A 6,000-nucleotide genomic window follows, 5' to 3' on the forward strand; every position below is an offset into this window, starting at 1 on the left:
TTTGTGTCGTCAGTGTTCACAGAAGCCCCGACGTGGAATCAGCCTGCGTGTCCATTACCAGATGAACAGAGAAAGACAATGAATGGTGTGTTGTTTACTCATAAGGAACAAAGCTGTGTGGATGAAAGACAATGAGCTGGAGATGGTTGTGTTGAGTGAATCAGACTCAGGCAGACAAACGCCATGTTTCCTCTCATATGCAGAGTCTAGTTTTTTTAAAGACTTCATGGAAGAGAGATTATTTAGAAAAAGTAAATGGAGGGGGGAATGAGACCAAGAGAAGGAAATGAGGTAAATATGATCCAAGTGTCACATGCATATATGAAAATGTCATAATGTTTTGAACAATTGATGCGCATTAATCATTTTTAAGTTTGATTTATATGTCTGATGCATTAAGCATTAGCCACCCATTTATAGCTAGACATTTTTTGCTCCTTCCAAATGTCACCACAGTTAGCATCAACTTATCTATGATAAATAATGAATTGGGTCTCAATGGCACATCCACACCTAGACTGCTCAGGTGGTCAACTTTATTATATATCCAAATATGAAAGCACTGTGAAGCTATTGCTTTGCCTAGACTCACACACACACACACACACACACACACACACACACACACACACACACACACAAATGAACAGCAAGCTGACTCCTGTGTTTTACAGTGAATACAAGTGAGTTATCTTGAGCAATAAAATGGTAGCCATTAAAACAGCAGTTGGAGTTGTGCCAAACTTCTCTGCAGTCCTCAACCCTCTGATAGTGTTACTGGAACAGAAGAGATGAAAATCCGTTTGGGGGTCATTCTGGAGGTTTGCATCTGGCATGCTCATCTAGCGATGGCCTTTCTACTGAAGCAGTGTGTCCTCCTTCTGAAGCTGTGCAGAGAACCACATAGCAAGACACGGAAAACATGGATGTGTCTAGACCTATTTTTCTGTGATCTGCAAATTTCTAAGCCTAAGAGTGTGTGTGTGTGTGTGTGTGTGTGTGTGTGTGTGTGTGTGTGTGTGTTTATTTACAGTTTCTATTTGTTCTCTTCCTAAAATAACTTAGAAAACTTCATCAGACCATATTAACAAGAAATCAGAGTTGAGTCTGGTGGCACAGGCTTATAATCCTACCTACTCAGGAGGCTGAGGGAGAAGGATCTTAAGTTCAAAGCCTGCCTGAGCTGCAGAGTGAGTTCAAGGACAGCCTGAGCAACTTAGTGAGACCCTGTCTAAAAGTAAAAAGGAGCTGGGACTACAGAGAAGGATGGTGTTGGTCTAGCATGTGTGAGGTCCTGGGTTCAGTTCCTCATTATTGGGTTCAATTCATCAGCACTGCAAAGAAAAAGAGAAAAATAGAAAAGTAACCCAGGAACTCAATGGAGAGTTGATGTTACGGCTGCTGTCTGTTGAAGGTCATTGCCAGGCCTTGAGCTATGCTTGGCCTGTGTGATGCCTAAACCCAAGCATAGTCTCATGTACTATTCTATGTATAGAATAAAGGTGAGTATATATTACAAACCATTTGAAATTATAATCAGTTATGAGTAACAGCAAACACAACACTATCTTCTGTAGGAATGCAGTGTTTACATTTTAGGTGGCTTTGTGAGGTACTTATGGACTGAGCATTTATATCAGGATCCTGCTAACCTGAAAAGTCTACTGGAAAGATAGCATAGATTTGATGGATTGTGTTAAAAGGGAAGAAAACAGAGATTCCAACTCTCTCTAGCGTGACTTCTCTAAGGTGGGCTTTAAGAGCTCAATAATTCTGTGGGGATTGGAAGTCCTTGCCAGTCAGTCTACAAAGTACACATCTTAAGCTTCTCATGGATGATGAGAAGGATGCATTTGTCATCTCAATGTCCTATGTCCAATTTGTAACTTGTTGCTATGATTGAAACATAAGAGGAACAAAACAGAATTGTATGAAATGTAATGGAACCTCTCATTAGTTATATGATACCAAAATAATGCCCTGCAACCTACTGCCTTATAATTTAGTGGCTTGATTACATACTTTTATGTTGGTATGACAAAAATACCCATCAGTGTGCTGGGCATAGTGGCACACACCTTTGATCCTAGCACTCTAGAGGCAGAGGCAGGAAGATCTCTGTAGGTTTGAGGCAATCCTGATCTGCATTACAAATTCCAGGACAGGGCTGTATAGAGACCCTTTCTCAAACAAGCAAAACAACAAATATCTGATAGCTGGGCTAAAGAGATGACTCATAAGATAAGGGCACTGGCTATCCTTCCAGAGGACCAGGGTTTAATCCCAAAACCCACATGGTGGCTCATAGCCATCTATAAATCACTCTTAAGGGATCTGATGGCATCTTCTGGCTTCTATGAGCACAAGGCGTGCACATGGTACACAGACATACATGCAGGCGAAACACTAGTTCACATAAAATAATAAATAAGTAACTAAACTGTTTTTTGAATACCTGACTGAAACGACATAAGGAAGGCAGGGTCTACTCTGGCCCATGGCTTCGCTGGCCCCAGTTCACCATGGAAAGGAAGGCTGGGTAGAAGTATTCCTAGCCACAGTGGTGGGAACGTGTGGCAGGGACTCTTCACAATGTAGTGGAGCAGAAGCAGAGCACTTGCCAAAGCATAGGCCAGCTGATGGTTGGAAGTAGACTGGGTCTCAACTGCTCTGTCATGATCTTCATCCATAGGTTCTCTCACCCTCCAGTGGTCCAACCCAGCAGTTCACAGATAGTCGGACAGTGTCCCATGAGTGAGAATGCATGTGCACACATGTGCACACAACCTGAGGCGTTCCAGACTCATAACAAAACCCTTCTAGCTCTACTATACCCATCCACCAAAGCATATCATGAACCAGGCCAGGTTCCATGAATGGGAAGAGCCACACAGTCATTTAATGGAGGGTATGCCCACAGGGATGGGCAGAAGGAAAGAACCATATTGTTTTTGGGGTTTTCGAGACAGGGTTTCTCTGTAGCTTTGGAGCCTGTCCTGAACTAGCTCCGTAGACCAGGCTGGCCTCGACTCACAGAGATCCACCTGCCTCTGTCTCCCGAGTGCTGGGATTAAAGGCGTGTGCCACCACCGCCGGCCCCTTTTTTTAAAATTTTTTTTTCTTCTTGACCCAAGATTCTCTTCACATCACAAAAAAGAACCATATTCTTAATCAACCTGCCTCAAACTTGAAACATGATGAGATGTGAAATGAGAGACACTGATTAGGAAATATGTTTCACTGTTGTAATAATTCTGAGATGGTGTAAATCATAAAATAGAAAGAAAAAAATTTAAGTCCAAGACGTAAAACTCATAAGCACATCAGATCTTGATCCTCTTCTGTGCCTCTAAGGATTTTGTCCTTGAAGGACAAACCCCCTTGATTCCTGATGATGCTGTGGAAGGTGACTCTGCATCTGAGGCACCCTGCAGAAGGAAACTCAAAGCACTGAGAGGCAAGTGGATACAGATGATGACTCCAGTCCCGAAGTCACAGAGAATGGGTCTCCTTCGCAGCCTTCTACTGATACAATCAAGACTGGACGAAAGGTAGACACCCAACGCCACAGCCATTGTTCTGTAGCCTGAAAAGACCTCATTTTAACTGCAACTCAGATACTCCACATCCAAGGTTGCATGCAGGCAATAATTTCAACCATGCAAAGATGTGTGCATGAGAGGACGGTGGGCCAAGACTACACAAAGAGAGAGCAGTTATGTTGAAAAGATAAGGTGCTTGGTTGTGCTTCTCTCATTTTTCAAAATTTTCTTTGATGTGGGGTTATGCTGTCTTACAATAAACAGGGGAAAAATGTAAATAAGTTGAAAGCAAAGATTAATGAGCATTTATCTTGAATAGTATACACATCGCACAACAGCCGAGGCTCAGCATTGTCTTTTCATTTCCTAATCCCTGAGGCTGACAATGAAATATTCAAATGCCAAGAAACACAAAAGCATCCCAGAATTATACTCAAGGAAGAGTAATGTGACTCCACTATCATTACTTAATTCATGCAAAGTGCCTTAAATAAGTGGTTTTATCTTCATCTTGTGATTTTTTTTTTTATTTAGTAGATTTCTATAAATGCGTCTAATGATGATGAGCCAGTGAGACCCATGTGCCGAAGCTTTTCTAACAAGGCAATCACAGGGATTTGAAAAAAATAACAAAAGAATAATCACAGCCATAGCGTCTCTGGGTAGTTTTGAATACAGATGCAGAATTTTGGGTAAATGTTCATAATTAAGGTATCTGGAGCCAAAAAGGGAAACCTGGATCTGCAGGAAATGTTTAAACTTGGAGTTTCAAACAATAAAGTGAAGTTAATGTGACAGCAAAGGAAGTGTGTCTCATATTTTGTTTTCTAGGGTGAATACAAAGGCTTCCTTCTTAATCACTGGCAATAAAAGGGACCCGGTGAGATACAATCAGGAAAGTCATTTTTGTTATTAAGATGGTGGGGTACCCGTGAGAGGTGAATTCCGAACTCTTCTTAGAGCCTGCCTCCCTTCATCCCTCCCAGCCTCGACTAGAAATAGCCACAACAAGGATGTTCTCTATCCATGCCATGCTGATTCTTTTCAAATTATTTGTGCATGCGTTTTCTCGTTAGAGAGTTTTATTTGAGTGGATTGAAAGGCATGCACATTACCATGTTACAACTTTTTTTTTAAAGGCACAAAGAGATCTAAGTAGCTGACAGATGGACCTCAAGGCTCCAGACTGGTTAGGATCACTCTTCAGAGCAGCCAGAAAGGAGAGTGCTTGCAGGTGCTCCCCATAAGGGAAGGAGCCTGCTCTGATGTTCCTGTTAGAGGGATCAAAACAGAAAATCGAAATCATTAAAAATGTCCACAATTCCATACATAAGGGAAACCATTTTTTACAGCTCAGAGTATCTTGATCCGGCTATTATGATCTTTCTTTGTAGTTGCCTGAGCAAACGGACAGGATTATAAACGAATGTGCACTCTCAGCCACCAAGCCTCCAGACCCCACAGCTGTGCCTGCATACTCCATGCCCCCTTCTGGTTCGGGGATAAACTGATGTGTTCCCATGATTCATTTCGCACCCTACCCCAGATCCTCCCTCTTACCAGAAGACCCACTGTGCAGTTTGCTCCTTACCTTGGTTCCTCCCTGGTGCCACACCATTTGCAACAGTAGACAAACGTGTTGGAATTTTCCCGTTGTTCCATTTCTCAGGAATAAGGAAAGAGCAGCTGAGGAGTAGTAGGTCAGTGTTACCGCAGCAATTGCCTAGTGTGTGCCAGGTCCTAGGTTCAACTGGCATCCCAAGGAAAAAAGAAACTCTTGAGTCCCTGAAACCCTTCCTATGATGGTGAAGAAACAGTGAGATAAACAATACAGCAGATTTGCTCACACGTGGTTTATTTGAAGCCTTCCTACTAAGTATTCGGCCACCGGCAAGCAAGAACATTTTTAAAATTTTGGTTCAAGGCTTTATCCTCAGGACCTAAAATAATGTTTTACAGATATAGAACTTCTTATATTCTGGATATTTTGGAAGGAGATGGAAATTAAACAAATAAGTGTACAAACTTAGCTTGTCATAGTTCACATAATTGATTTATTTAAGCTATGAAAGAAGAAGCAGATTGGGGAGTGGAGAATGAGGAGGAAGAAAAGGGATCTGTTAAATGCACACACTGCTCATAAAAACAATACAGTGGCTGGTTACTGGGACAAACAGATGCAAACCACTTCAATAAGGAAAGGTTCATCTGGGCTCGTAGCTTCCAGAGTCTCAGTCCTGCTCCTTGGCTCCATTGGTTTGGGGTCTACAGTGAAGGAGAACATGGCAGAGAGCACGTGGTGGAGTTGACCTCATGCTTCAGAAGAGGGAGGGAGAGAGGAGGAGGCAAAGGCCCAGGGACGAGACGTGATCCCCAAGGACATTACCATCAGCTTATGACTCCTGCCTTCAACTAGGTCTTCTTCCTAAGTTTCCATCAGCTTATGACTCCATCAATG

Source organism: Onychomys torridus, chromosome 10, assembly GCF_903995425.1.
Source record: "Onychomys torridus chromosome 10, mOncTor1.1, whole genome shotgun sequence".
NCBI lineage: Eukaryota > Metazoa > Chordata > Mammalia > Rodentia > Cricetidae > Onychomys > Onychomys torridus.